This window comes from Centrocercus urophasianus, unplaced genomic scaffold, assembly GCF_019232065.1.
Source record: "Centrocercus urophasianus isolate 14NV4802_14NV808 unplaced genomic scaffold, USGS_Curo_1.0 seq_14, whole genome shotgun sequence".
In the NCBI taxonomy this organism is placed as follows: Eukaryota; Metazoa; Chordata; class Aves; order Galliformes; family Phasianidae; genus Centrocercus; species Centrocercus urophasianus.
In genome coordinates, this window is record NW_024884586.1 from 48,075,492 (window position 1) to 48,091,010 (window position 15,519).

The 15,519-nt window shown below is 51.0% G+C and overlaps 1 protein-coding gene across 3 annotated transcripts in view; it reads right to left on the bottom strand.

Moving 5' to 3' along the window:
* Nucleotides 1–13,189, bottom strand: part of DAAM1 (dishevelled associated activator of morphogenesis 1) — an 82,651-nt gene extending 69,462 nt beyond the window's left edge. Inside the window, exons 1-2 of one of the 3 annotated variants that reach the window (XM_042813594.1) lie at nucleotides 13,124–13,189; nucleotides 363–460 (exon numbers count right to left, since the gene is read on the bottom strand). The gene's annotated coding sequence lies outside the window, so the exon portion shown is untranslated. Of the gene's footprint in view, nucleotides 1–362; nucleotides 461–9,890; nucleotides 11,938–13,123 lie in introns of those variants that run through there. The other 2 variants (XM_042813595.1, XM_042813596.1) reach the window with 2 other exon arrangements.
* Nucleotides 13,190–15,519: the final 2,330 nt, after the last annotated feature.

Genomic DNA, 15,519 nt, shown 5'->3' on the forward strand with positions numbered 1-15,519 from the left:
TTAGAGCAGTAATTTATGTCCAAGTAGAACTCTGTTTTTTATAAGGAATACCACTGAATTAAGGAGTCAAAGGTGGAACTGTACAAGGAAAGCAAAAGCCCTTTATTTCTCCAAAACGACACCAAGTAACAGATCCTGCCAGTTAACCGGGGTATACATGAATACTTGGCTGAAAGCAAGCTCATTAAGCTGGCTGGTTCGTTAAGCGCCAATCAAAACAGGCAGTACTCTGATCATTGCACAAGGGGCTGGGAAGCAAACACAGCACTCACTTAAACTGGTGATAACCAAGGAAAATCCTTCCATCTCACCCTCCCCCCCCACACAGCATCCACCCCCAATATTTTTTATGATGTACTTACACAAGCAGCATGACAGATAACTTGGAGGAAATCAGATGCTTAATGATTAAGCGACACTTAGGCAGTGCTCAGAAATACAAATACGCCCTTTGGAAACCCTGCAACAAAAACAGAAGGTATAAACAGACAGTAACTAATTATTCTGATTACATCTTGGAAGACCTGAAATAACCGACCCAGCCAGACTGCAGCAGAACAAAGCCAGTGTGTGCCCGGGCTGCTCACAAAAATAAGTCACACCCTTTCCAAAAGAATTCACCAGAATAAACGCAAGTGTTTTTTGTTTGTATGCGTGTTTCTTGAAGTCCACACCAATAGGAAACCTCTACAGTACCCTGGAGGGACCCGTCACCATCAGCTAAAATTAGACATCAAGGGAAGCAAAGCAGGTAAACACGGGTTGCCCCAATGTGTGCTTGCACAACGACACTCCCACTACTCGCTTTGGAGTGGCATATTGGGCTTTTTATCTCCTAAAGGCCATCGAAACTGAAAATAGAGCTTTCCTGAATTAAAAGGTAATAACTGAGGCGTGCTGCTGGGGGAAAGGGAGGGGGTGGGAGTTCCGTCTTGCTGCCTGGATGGGATGTGGTGTGACGAGGGATGTGCGATGGGATGCTCAATACAACAGGGAGAAGCAGCAGCACATCCCACCAGCAGCTCCTCTGCCACCATGGGCCTGATTTATCCTGGTCCCAGGTGCTGGGAGCCTCTGCTACAGCAGATACTGCACCCAGAACAAGGCAAGGGGATGCTCACAGCAGATGTTGCTCTGCTCTCCTCGCCTTGGTGGAAAAACATTGCTTTCCTTCCCCCTTCCTCTCTGCCCTCCTCCTACCGCATTAAATACCAGCAGACCTCAGGGGAATATTTAATCTCAAACCTCAGTAATCAATCAGTTCACCCTAACGCATGAGAAAGAGTCACAGCAGTAAGCATCAAATCCCATTTCTACCCAGCAATAGCACTTTTTAATTACACACATAAAATGAGCCTTTTAACATAAATCCCAATCAGATCCCCCCCCAGCCTTGGGTTGGTGGGTGGGGAGGGACACGGTGCTAGGGGAAGAACACAGGAACAGGGGGAGGACGAGGAGGAGAAACCATTGTGGCATTTATTTGAAATGACAATTTCATAGGGCCGCTCTGGTTTGCAGGGGGCATGGTAATGCTGCGCCCCTACCCAGCACCGCTGGGCCACATCCCAAGTGGCACAGCTCACAAACAGTGATGTGAAGCACACATCTATTTTAAATACAAACACACGCACAGACTTTTCTAATATGGAAGAACAAAAGAGGGGACGTCCTGCTGAAACATCGTGTGTCGTTCAGCTGCTCTCTGCAGCAATGAAGGAAATCAGAGCCAGAGCCCACGTGCACACCCGTTCGCCACGGTGAGTTTTGGCTGTGGGAACGTCTCTGGATCCCAAACACCAGTGCCAAGGAGCTCAAACCACCACGAGGATAGGGCAGAAGATCCCTCCTTGGGGATCTTGGAGGTCTTTTCCAACCTTAGTGATGCCACAGCTCTAGCCGCTGCTCCATCCCTGCAGGATCACAGTGCTCAGAGAACACCAAACAAGCTCAGGTTTGGAGATGGCGGTGTTATCTTTGACTTCTTCACCTGTAGCAAAGCTGTGTTTTCAAACCCTCTTTTTCCAGGCAGGTCCCATTTGGCAGGCTCCTTATGCAAACATGCACATATCGCTTTCAAAAGACGCACACTCCCCAGTTTGCAGGAGCGGTTTTCAGAAGGGGATGTGGTGTGGTGCAACAGGAATTTTCCAATTCCTCCCAACAGGAAATGCCAAGTTGAGATCCGAAAGTCAGATTTACCTGTAACTGAGATTCCTGCTCCCAGTTCCCTTCAAAAAGCAACCGCTCCCTCCCCCCTTCATTTTTGGCATCAGTTTCCCCGAGACTTGTAACATCAGGAATTGCTTGGCATGGGGACAAATTCCTCAAGCTCCACAGGCGTACCTAGAACAGCTATTTCACTCTGAAGAGCAGGGTTTTGCAGGACTGTTTGGGATGGAGAGATGCTCAGTATCTAGAGCAAAGCAAACCTCCCAGGCACAGAGGCAAGGATGGATTTATCGATTTGTGGAAAACGTCCTTATGAATTATTTCACTCAGATCATCAGGACAAAACAAAATGAGGGCTACCTAACAGCGGCACTGCAAGAGCTTCAGTCCACTCCTACAAGGGAAAACATGCTTTAAAACAAGACGTTGCTATCAGGGCTCAATGGGCAGCCAGGCTGGACCCAGGACATCGACATGAGGACAAAGCAGATGCAGCAAGGTGAAGCTGCCTTTTGTAGGAGCAAGCACAGCTTATTAAGACTCAAATTGCTGCCATTGCTTCAAATCGCCTTCTGGAATCATTTACCAAGCTCCCTATTTTCAGATCATCTGCCAGTTTTTAAATCAGCATCCATTTGAGATCTATTTTTGAAACAAGTAGCAAAAAGGGGAAGGAATGATGGATGTCACCCTGCAGGATCGTTCCTCCACAAGTGTTGCAGGAAAGCCTTCCCCTCTAACAAATTTCCCTGCTGGGGATATTAAAATTGCAATTATCTGTGCACATTTAACACAGAGCAGTGAATTCTGCAGTGAAGCATCCTGCATGCACAGGAGACCAGTGCTGGGATATCCACACCATCCTGCCCACATGCCAGCCAGCACGAGATAACAAGAGCGTGGGGCCAACCCCCCATCTCATGGCATTTTGGCCACAAGCTGCTCTACTCGAGGCACCTGCAAGGCACAAACCATGCTGCACTCAGAAAGCTGTCCCCTGGTCCTCTTAACTAACAAACATGCACAACCAAAGAACTCAAGCCTTTCAAGAGGAAAGCTCATCTCCTTGCTTATAATTCATCTCTCCTACCTGTACGTGAGCCAAGTCAAGGATAACACCCTCCCCTCCATTCAGGTCACCAGCTGGTTCATGTAAGTACCACAACATACATATATTTCTTCTATTTATATATGTTTCTATTCCTTACATCAACCCATGTTGCTCGAGGGCCAGCATTTGTGTAAATAAGGGCTGGCTCTGGCTGCCCAAGGATAAGCATGGTCACAGATTGCAGATAACAAACGGCAAACTGCACTGCAAAGAGAAGCACCAACACACAGCAAATATGGGCACAAATCACACACAGCTCATTGGCCTCCATCTCACAAGATGCTTCCACCATTTAAAGAGGGAAGATTTATACTGGATACATGAAAGATGTTTTGTTTTGTTTTTAAGTAAAGATAGTGCAGCTCTGGCACAGGTTGCCCGGAGGGCTGGTGGGTGCCCCATCCCTGCAGACACCCAAGGTCAGGCTGGACGGGGCTCTGAGCACCTGATGGAGCTGTGGGTGTCCCTGCTCAGTGCAGGGGAATTGGTCCAGGCGGCCATTAAAGCCCCTTCCAACTCAAACAATTCTGTGATTCTCTGATCACAGACCTTGAAGCTACTGTTTCATTACAGCTCTCCTGATGAGCGGTTTTCTTGGCTATTCTGAAGGCTGCAACAGCTTATGGCTACAAGATCAATAGCTTTCCAAAACCCACCTCACTCAAAGCTAGAGGTGGCCTTGCAGCGACCATGCCACATCTTGGTGGCCAGCACAGGCCAGACATGGGCCAACAAGAGGCAATAATACAGGACTTGGCCATGGGGTGCTCTGACCCTCGGATGGGCATGAGACTTTCCTCCTGGGTTGGTTTGGAGCTGCATTTGCCTGTTTTGCATAACCAAAATTGAAGCTAGTTTTAGTAACCACACCTTCAAGGGTATATTTAACTGAAATGGAAGAGAAAGTTTGGGTCAGCAGCAGCTTAGCACTCAGCCTGGTTACACCACGAGCTCATGTCCAATAGCAACCATGTCCTACACAAATGTTCCTTTATAGCTCTGCAATTCTGGCCCCAGGAGGAGGGAGAGAACAGCTCCTGCAAAGCTTTGGAAGGGGAAACACAGGAGGAAATGGTGAAGTTGGCTCAATGGGTTCTCCACACTTCAGGCACGGCACAGCCTCACTAGGGTTTGTGTCACCCTTCTGGATGCTGGGATGAGGGACACCTCCACAGCTCTTCAGCTTTGAGGAAGAAAGAGTAAGGGGACAGGACAGCAGGATAACACGCAAACAAGGCTGAAGACAGGCTTATTTTCATACCTTCCTCCCAGGAAACCACATCACCTGTCACATCACATCATGTCACCATGCAGCACCTGCAAGGTCCCACCTCATGCCCTATCAGAGAACACGTAAGAAACAAAACCATCATTCATCTTACACTTTATGCTGTTTTTTTTTTTTTTCATGAGGTTTTGGGTTTAGTCACACTGAGAGTGCCACACCAAAGACGATGGCTGTCCCCTCATTGAGACAACTGTCCTCTTCAATATGGTGCCAAGGGCTTCGGTATGCCAGGCTGGTGATGTGGTTGGATGGCAATCAGGAGGGTTGTGATAGGGAAAAATTAAAGGGAGCACAGTTAACATGAAGTTTTAGTTCCCTCCTTCCCTTTGGGCAGCGCTTCTTACTGTTTGAGCACATCAGGGAAACCCAGTGGTCGCCAGAGAAGATGCTGGGTTTCACACTGCTTCTCTGCAGTTGCTTTACAAATAAACAAAAGAAAGAATGAATGTCTGCACCCTGAAAACAGCCCACAGCCCTTCATCCGAGCAGAGTACAAATCCAGCTGCTCCACAATCTTATCTCAACACAGAAACAGCCTGGGATGAGATACAAGGGTTCCCTGAAGGCACGGTTTATTAAAGGCGTCTTTATTTAGCCGGTTTTCTTCAAAAACAATGCACTGAAATGCCGTTCCAGGCTGGGTTTTCACTGCAGCAGCTTAGATAAACCCGATGGAGGCAGGGCTGCAGGGACACGTCAGCTGCCACCCATAACTGGAAAACCAGTGTGATTCTTCCCAGGCTAAACAAAAAAAAAGCAACGCTGGGACCAGGGAGCACCAAAGCACCTGCAGAGACCTGAAGGCAGCAGAGTCTCATCGTCACCCAGAGCGATGGGGAAACTCATGGAAAGCTTCCCATTTGTTCACCACGCATCTGCCCCTGCACTGCATCCCCTACCACCAGGCTCTGCACGCCCATAGCCAGACGTACTTCACGCCAGGTTTCGACGAGCAGAGCTACAAAAGCACAGAACAAAGAGGCACCGGTTTGCACACATCCCCGGGAACTTCCCTGCAACCAACGCTTTCTGTTTATCCAACACGCGATCTCTACACGTTCAGCTATTTTAATCCCACCCGCTATTAATGGATGTAAAAGGCGGTTGGGTAAGATGTTCAACAAAAATCTCATTTAGAGATCAAGACAAGCTTAATTGGTTTCCAGCCAGACCTGCACAAAGATGGGTTACTCCACAAATACAGTTGCTAATCTGCGCATTATACTCCATAAGCCCCCACTGACAAAGAAAAAGGGGGGAAAAAAAGACAAGACGCACAAAGGAATGCGGGATTTGGGGCACTACTTCTAACAAGGAGCAAATTAGAAGCTGTGAATTCCGCAGGAACAAGGGCTTTGCTCTCCATTGAAGCAAAGAAAAACCTAGTAGTAAACAAGGCAACAAATAAAGACGTAAAGCAGATCAAATGTGCATTCTCCCTCTTGCTGCACACATCAGCACCATCCATTTCAGTTTCTTGAAGAGCGTTTCCAGGCGCTATTGTTTCTGCAGGTCTGCAGTAGCAAAGGGAAAAGCAGCTGAGGACACGTCATTTCAAGAGCAACGGAGTCGAAAGCATGAAGAACCTTGTGATTGAAAAGCACAGGACTGAAACCCTGGAGAGCTGAATTCACTTCCTAACCCCGCTGAAAAAAAAAAAAAAAGAAAAAAATTAAAAAAAAGCAGGTTTCCTGTGTGATCACATCCTCAATGATTTATTCAAGTATCTAGTGTTGAAAACCAAGAGAAGGGGGGGAAAGGAAGCGGGAGGAGGAAGGGGAAGAGTCAATCCCATGGGCTTTCAGTAGGCTTGGGGTGAGCCGAGCAGCATTGGCAGCAGTGCAGGTAGCAAAGTGCTGAAAGGCTCTGTGCTGAAAGCCTCCCTGTGCAGCAGCCCAGCACAGGAGGCCTGTTTGTTTTTTGGGATCCCGGCCAGTTCTGCTGGGTGGGCAAAGCTGTACCCAAGGCAGATGCGAGGTCACTATGCCACAGTGCGCTGGGGCCTGGCACCCACCATAAAGTGTTTGCAGGCTTTTTCTCCCCTTGGAAAAAATGAGCAATCCATGAAATGGATTCATAGAGTCATCTCCCTGCTCACGACAGCCAGAGCTCAGCCCTTTGGGTCCCCAGCACCACAGTTGCTCCACACCCTGTGGCATAGAGATTGCAGACCCCACAGATGCATTCTCTCTCCAAGGTCACAGTGAAACAAAACAGAAACAGAACAAGAGGCAACCAAGTTACATGGGTTAAGGCCCTCTGTCCTCTTCTTCTCATGCTGAAACCTGTCAGCCCATAGGATGGGTTCAAAAACAGGCAGACTGTATTTCATGGACCCCACAGTTTCTTGCCTGTACAATCCACAGTGCAGCCCACGGCACGTCGCTGCAGCCTGAACTATCACCATGATTAGAAATGTCAGAACATTGACCTCAGTGAGCAGAAGAGCAGCACTCAGCACAAAAGTAAACGTGAGAAAACCACGAGCGTAAAGACTCCCTTCCAACTCCAGAACCCAAAGTAAACTGTCTGTAGGAATAAGGACATTTAGCACGCTCCAAAAATTTTCCTTGACATCTTTTTTGCTCTGTGTGATGGGTAGAGGCTTCCCAGGGCTCCGGAGCCAGCGGCGATTTCACGTGCGATGTGCCAGACAGCGGTCTCCACAGGAGATAAAAGGAGCTGTAGTCTGAAAATGGAACCGAGGTGTCCCCAGAGAGCCTCCAGCCGCTCTGCAGGATGCGTCCATAACAAGGGGGTGGTGAGGAAGGAGCGCAGTGTCAGCTCTCCCACCAACCTCAGCCATGGAGTTTCACTAAGCAAACGAGTGACGTACAGCCGTGAGGACAGGGGTCGGAAGCACCGCCTCTTGTAAACAGGGTTGCTCAGGAGGCACTGGGGATTACAGCAGTTCAAACAGTCCTTGGCGTGACTTACCGGAGCAGATTTGCAAGTTCAGCTTTTCTGCTGCCCAGCTGGCATCACCAAGCATCATACGGGATCATGCCCTGAGAGCCTGGCCCCATCAACACCTCCATGCACAAGCAGGGATGGCAATGGGAGAAGCCCCAAAGCCAGCTGCAAAACCCAAGTCCAGCCAACCTCAAGCAGCACAGGGGCACAGAAGCCAGGCGCCAAGGGGCCAACCCCACAGTGCAGCTGGAATCACCAAATAGCCAAAGGGCTCTCAGCAGGGAAAGAGCTTTACACAAACAGCTTCACAGCCACTTACAGACGTCCTCAAAGGAAACAGCTGCACTGGACCTCAGCTACCACAGCTCTCCGGGACGGCACGCAAGAGTCCACAGCTTGGTTCTCCTAGAAGATGCTGAAGCCAAGCAAGGAGAAGGCATCCAGAAAAAGCTAAAAAGCACATGGCCATGCTGCATTAGGAGTCCAGTTCACAGTGTTGCTTTGGGGTACAGTAAACTGACTCCTGCACCCCCTGATCTCATGCTGCAGCTTTTTAGGACAAGCACTGTCCCACCCTTCGGCCCAAGCATTACAAAGATGGGTGCAGAGCACAGCCCTGGAGCTCCAGCAGTGCCACCTCCCCAGACCTGAGATGTGCAGCCAAGCAAGGTTGTAGCTTTGCTGCTCTCCAAGAAGTGTGCGGGCATTTTTGCTGCTTTTGACAGCCCACTCCCTAAAGCTCAGCACTGCTGATGCTCCATGTGCCCACAAGACTTCCCCTGGGCCAGCAATCCCATCTCCTCTAATGCAGTGAAAGAATCCACCCTCTACCAGTGACTTCCCAAAAACTGTCAAACATAGCTCAGCTTTGCATATTGGTACAAAAGCCAGCTGCTAATATTCCATGCAAAAACCCCTGACATCAGCCTGTGAGCAGTGCAGCCCGGGCAGATGTACCCAAACCCAATGCACACTGTGAGAAAAGGACAGGAAAGTGGCACTGGGAGCACCCAGAGGTCCCACCGTGCCATGCACATCCCCAGGGATGGGCATACGTCTAAGGAGTTAATTGGGTGTTTCTGCTCTCTTCATGTCACCGCTATGCATGTACATACACACACGGGTTTTGAGCTTTGCATGACAAATTTCCAGCTGGGGCTTTGCCAGTGCAATGAGGAACAAGGAATCCCAGTCTGGAACATCCCAAGCCCTGGGGAATGGGTGGCTTGGACCAGCTCTTGCAGATGAATCTGATGGCAAGATGTCAGCCTGAGAGCTCAGGAGCAGCCCCTGCACCAAGGCACTCCTGCTGCTCTCCCACCATGCCCTTCGAGCACTATTTCATTCACCCTCTGGTAAAAATGCCTGAACTTGACCAGAGCAGCCCAAAGAGGCACAGCCTGGGCTTTTTGGGTGGTGAAGCTGTGCACACACACGAAGACGTGATTCAGGTGAGCAGCACGTAGCTGGGAGTGCATAGCTGAGCAACGCTCGCCGAAGGAATGCAGGAGGAGCAACATGAAGCCACTTGTCTGGCACAGCGAGGAGCCCTGCAGGAGACACGCACAGCCCTGGCGCTCAGCCGTGGCGAGGGCAGGCTCAGGGATCTGAAGATGCGTCCAACCAACAACTCTCAGCCCTACTACTGTATGTCCTCAGCACCAAGTTAGGAAGGGTTCAGACTGAGAGCTGCAGAACAACTTAAAACCATCCAAATGGCAGCAAACCAACCAAGCCAGCCTTCAGGAAGACACAAACGAGCACCAGAACTGAGCTCTGATGGGCTAACTAATGCTTGCCACCAGCTCTGTCACGGTGACAGACCTGTGGCAAGGTCCACGCCACTCCACCTCCAGCAGCAATGTTTCGCACTGATTATCAATGCAATTCAGTCAAAAGGCAGTAATTTATGTGTAACCGAGTGACTCACAACAGTGACTCACCTGTGAGCACCACCAGGTTGGGCCACCCCATCCACTTTGCTGATATAGGAAGTGACTTTCTGGTGCAGGTGCTCCCAGCAGCACGCAGCTCTTCCATTTTGCAAATTGGAAACAAAAGGCGGAGGCTGGGGGCCCAGCAATGGAGGAAGCATTAACAAAGCATGGCGATGGGCGATTCACATGGGATGGGGCATCGCAGAGGACAACTCCACCTGGCTTCACCAACAGGAATGCACTCGTAATGTCGTGCATTATTTTGCTTTGCTGCAATTTCAGGGGCTGGTTTTCAGGCCACGCCGCTCACAGAGCAAACCCTGTCAGCTCACATCACCAAAGTCTCTACTCAACCAACTAGGTAGCTATGGGGTGTCAAGCTGCTCCTCATCCCCACCTGCTTTGCTTTTGTTTTTTTTTTTTTATTTCCTCAAAGGCCACACAAAGATTTGAAAGTTTTATGACTCACTGAGCTGACATTTTCCACGCCACCCCAGAACTTCTGGTTCTTCAACATATTCCAAAAGGCTGCAACGCACAGGGACAGGAGGGACGGAGCACAGCTCATCTCCCAGTGGGACAGGGGTAAGGCAGCACCAGCACAGCTTCCTTCCCAGCCCGGCTCAGAGAGAGGGCAGCAGGGGAAAACAACAACAACAAAAAAAAACAACAAAAAACACAAGGGTAAATCACAGCAGGGTACAAACTTTCTATTTCCAACTTCCTACTTAATGCAAGAAATAAGTCATTTGGGGCTGACGTGCAGAGCAGAGCTCATGCAATATGCAAAAAAGCCACTGCTGGCACATGGAACTGCTTTCCAAACCTTCATTAGTTGTTTTTCCTATCCCCTAGTATGGGAAGCATGTAGAGTAAGTAATCTACACGCTAAGCCATATAGATTTAACCAATGCAGAAGTTAGGGTCAGACGCTCAGTAATTCTTCTCTAACCTTCAGGTCTTCATTCAGATCTGCTCTTTCTCAGCACAGCGCCGATGTTTGTCTTTGTGCAGAGGTGAAAAGTACACATATTGTTATCTCAAAGAGAGGAAAAAGAAATCAATACCCACACAATTTGAATTTTACAGCACTCCGCTATCACAGCTTGCAACAGAACAGCTGTCCCAGCAGCTCGATGCAAGCTTAGTAGGACAGCAGCAAAATGAAAGATTTTTTGCCCCTTTTTTAAAGAATTGCTGATAGAAAGATAAGCATTTAAAACAAAAAGAAAATGCAGGCTGAAGCACCAACGTTAAGCCCCTCTCAATTACAGCACAACAAGCTCGCCCTGCTCTGCACAGCCTCACCACTCAATCTGCAGCAGCCTCCCGAAGCCAAGTTGAGATATTTGATTACCAGCATCGAGTCAGAAACTGAAGCACCTAACAAAATCCTCGTTTGTGAGAAAAGCCTGCAGAAATCCCGTTGAGCAGGCTTTGGCAATCTCCAAAGCTGACAGCTGGATGCCCTTGCTTATCTACTGCTGAAGCACGCACAAAAAGCCCCGAATGCTTGCAGTGCCGCGCGAGCCTTCCAGGCAGCCCCGCCAGGCTCTTAAAAAGACCCATATAAATAGCGAGCCACATTTATTAATACTTCAGAGATAAAAGCAGCCGTGCAGCAGCAGCTCGGCACGTATCGGCACAGAAGACCACCCGCCCTACGTGGTGTGTCCGCCTGCATCACCAGCAGCTACCTTTGGGTTGTAAATGCAGTAGGTAAGCTGCTTTTTGTGCCACTATAAACCCAGCAAGCAGGGTCAATGCAAGGGCTGCTCCCTCAGAATAACAGAATTATTCAGGTTGGAAAAGAACCGTGAGGTCCCCAAGCTCACCCCCACCATGCCCACTGACCATGCCTCTCAGTGCCACATCACTGTGGTCGCTGAGCGCCTCCAACGACAGCGATCTCACCACCTCCCAGGGCAGCCTTAGTTCAGGTGGGACCCCCCAAAACATCTCTTTTAAAAAGAAAACTAGTGGCTGCTGGTTAGCTAAAGGCGTCGTTGCACTGACATTTGCCTGGCTCGCTGCAGCCTGCCCCTCGCACTGGACTTCAGTGGCATTGAGGCTGGCAGTGAAGCAGTGCCAGCGACAGAGGTGTGGAGACCATAGAATGGAGTGAGGGGACCTGGGGACAGCAGGTACATGACACCCACAAAGGAATACATGACGCAGCTCAGGAGGAGACGGGCAAGAAGCCAAAACAAAGAACAGAAGCAGGAGGAGATAACCATGACCCGGTTCTAACGGCCATCCCATCTACAGAGCCCTTCCTGCTGCCTCCCAAAAACAAAGGGTCAGATAAGGCGCTGGCTCAGGTCAGGACTGGTCCGACTCCACTTCCAGCCCAGGGCAGCAGATTCGGTGCTACTCTTACACCTCATCCATCTTGTTTGCCAGCTCGGGGCGGAGGCCAGGCAGTGAGGCAGCCAGCCTCAAGCACCACAGGGCTGCACACAGTGACCTAGCTGGAAGAGGATGAGGAGAAAGAAGAGGAGGACGAAGAAGAGGAAACCTCCCTGTTTCCTGCCGCCTTGCGGTCTCACCTTGCTCCATCAGGAATCCCGGACTTTGGCTCTTGCTCCCTGTGCACAGGAGGCTGTAGGCCACGCTGTGCCGGCCCCAAGGACCTGAGTCACTTATTAACCAAGGGGATGTCAGTGGGGAAAGGAAGCCAATGGCAAAGGGGCCTGCAGGACCCTCCAAACAGGGGACGCCAAGTGCTTCAGGATGCCCATGGCTGGGCTGAGGGAAGAAAATGAAGCGGTGTCACAGCTCACAGAAGTGGCCTCAGCAGGGAACGCTGCTGAGTTCTACGTGCAGTATCAAGACCAACCTCTAGAGAGGGAAAAAAGCCTCATCCGTGCAGCAGAAAGAAGCCGGCTGGTAGCATGGCACTGAGATCTGCAGTACCCGGCCTGGGTGAACTCAGCAGGGTTCTGGCCCCCTCCCACCCCCACCTCTACGTCCCGTAGCATTGGGGCAGGCACACGCTGCCCGGCTTTAGCCAAGAGGATTCCAGCTTGGCTTTGCCTTCAATTAACCTTGACGCAAAAGAGATGCAAAAAGCCCCTTCCACACGAGCGTGTGAGGCAGCACAGCTGCCTGCGAGCAGCGCAGCTCCCACGGGTGGAACCCGATGCAGCCGACTGTCCCACGGGAACGGCACCGAGGGCATCGTCATCCACCGCACCACTGACCCCATTCTCCCAGATCCTCCGCCCGATAAAGACGCTGCCAGAGCCAACCTGCTGCTGCACGGCCGGTGCCGGAGCCCCAAAGCCCCACCCCGCCCTCCGACACGGCCATCCCCACTACGAGACACCCCACATCCCCGCTCCCACGTCGCGACGCGGCTGTTTTTACCCCGTCACTGCCGGGCACAGCGGGGCAGGGACCCCCAGCGCTCCCATCCCCCACCGCAGGCAGGGGCTCGCCCCCCGCCGGGCTCCATCCAACCGAACGGGGCGGCGTCGCCATGGAGAAGGCAGCGCCGCGTCCCGCAGCCCCCCGCCCCGCTCCCACCGCCGCGGCCCCGCCCGAGCTCCGCCGCCCGCAGCCCCGCAGCGCCGACGCGGGACCCCACAGCCGGCGTGCCTCGAGGGGAGGTTACGGCCGGGATAGGCGGGAGGCTCGATCCCCGCGGAACGGACAAAGCGACCCCGATCCCCGCCGAACGGCACGGCGCGGCTCACTCACCGAGCGGACCCGGACCCGGTACCTGCCGGCGCTGCGCGGAGCGGAGCCCGCCCGGCCCCTGCCCACAATGGGCCGCGGCCGCCCCGCCCCGCCCCGCTCCACCGCCCCGCCCCTCCCCGCGCGATGACGTCACGTGGCCGCGCCCCCCGGCCCGGAGCCGCCGGGAGTTGTAGTGCGTGGGGGGGGGGCTGAAAGCTGAGCGGGGAGAGGCTCGGAAGGGCCGGTAGGAGAAATGCCTTCACTGTGAGGACAGTCAGTCCCCACAACGGGATGTTCTGCTCTATTCCATCCCATTTTATCCCATTCTGTCCTATCTCATCCCATCCCATTCCACCCTACCCCATTTCATCCAATTCTATTACATTCTGTTCCATCTCATACCATCCTACTCTATTCCATGCTATCCCATTCTGTTCTATCCCATCTCATTTCATCCCATTCCATCCTATCCTATCCCATCCCATTTCATCCAATTCTATCACATTCTGTTCCATCCCATACCATCCCACCCTATTCCACTCCATTTCATCTTATTCCATGCCATTCCATTCTATCCTATCCTATCCCATCCTATCCTATCCCATCCCATCCCATCCCATCCCATCCCAGTCCATTCTGTTCCATCCCATATTGTCCCACCCCATTCCATCCCTTCTCCTTCCCACCAGCAGATGAGCACTGCAGATAACGTCACCAGGCCAGTGACACAGGTGAGGACAGGCACACAAGATCCGTACCCCAGCTGCTTTCACAGTGCATGACAACATTCTCCCAAGCAGTGCAAATCTCTGCCTGCCAGCTGGAAAGTCATAAATCACTTTTCCAAAGGTTCCTGTTTCCCTGACGGCTGCGCATGGCACTGGCATCACCTCTCCGCAGGACCACGCTGTGCATTCCCACTGCCTTCATGCCAGGGGATTTGCTATTGCTTTTGGTACAGATCAAAACTCAAGATTGAATTAAGAGTGTGTAACATTATAGCTTAAGTAAATATTTCTTTTCTGGATAAGAAGTCAAGCTATTTATATATCATATTATTTTTTTTCTCAGCAACAACCCTTCAGACCAATGGGAAGATCTGAAGGCCACGAGGGATTACAGAGGTTGCTTTCACATGGGCCCTAATAGACATTAAGACAAAGGAAGGGCCAACGGGGGGAATCTACAGGAAGAGCATAATTAGGGGCTGCCACTAAAGTGTGGAGCAAAATGCTTTTGCCACCAGCAGCTTGCTTTTGCGCAGGACAACCCAAAGCACTAACACTGATGTGCTTGTTGCAGCATGCTGGGGCTCTCTGACCTCCAACTCTTGGTGCTGGAGGAAGGGGAGGTAGCAATTCTAGGGGCGTTCTGGGAGAAAGGTGTTGAGGGCTATCGGGAGCAGCAAGTCTGATGGTAGTGCCAGAAGGCTGGGTAAACTGAGTGTGTTGGGAAAGAGCCAGCACAGTTTTTGGAGAGGGAAATTATGGCTCACAAAATCTGTTGCAGTCCTTGGAAGCAGACGAAGAGCTGAAGGACATCAGAGATCTGGAAATGGATATAATGCACATGGATTTTATAAAGACTCCTTCAAAACCCTTTGTCCCTCCCTCTTGGAGAGGGTAAGGAGCATGAAAAATTAAGGACAGTAACAATAAGGAACAGACAGAGGTAAAGGGATACCCAGGGGAGCAGAGTGGAAATCTGTGCAGGATCTGTGCTGCTCCACATCTCCACTCATGTTGGGGACACCTTGGGACGCTCAGGGAGAAAATGGCAGCTGGCATTCAGCAGAGATAGATGTGAGTGATGTGCTGTGGGGGAAACAGTCCTATCCTCATGCTCATAACAATGTGCTCTGAGTCACCAGCACCTTGTGGCAACGGGGTCCTGTGGTTTGGTATAGGCAACCCAGTGAAAGCAATGAACTCTTTGCTCAGCAGCAGACGAGAAAGCAAAGGAGTTAATGAGAAAAGAGGAAAAAAGACTACACACGCTCTTGATTTGAATGAGATGAACAGTTCTGATCTCTGTTCTCATCACAGAGCTAACAGTCAAAGAGAGGGAACACTTTTCATCTAGGTGACTGGATCAGGCTATTCAGTACAATGCTGCAATACAAGCCCAAGGAAGTCCACATGGCATGCAGTAGCCCTGGAGATTTTACTGGAAAACATCCCTGTACTCTTCCCATACCATTCAAGGACCATGATGCTCACTCATCCTGCATGCTATGGACAGGATGCTGGTGGGATGGTCCCCATATCCAGCTCAGCACAGCTGTCCTTATGCTCCTGCATTCACCTTTTTCCTGCACAAAATCAGAGAACTGTAGAATCATTAAGGCTGAAGAGAGCTCTAAGACCCCCAAGCTGAACCTCAGCCCACCCCCACCATGCCCACTGACCGCATCCCTC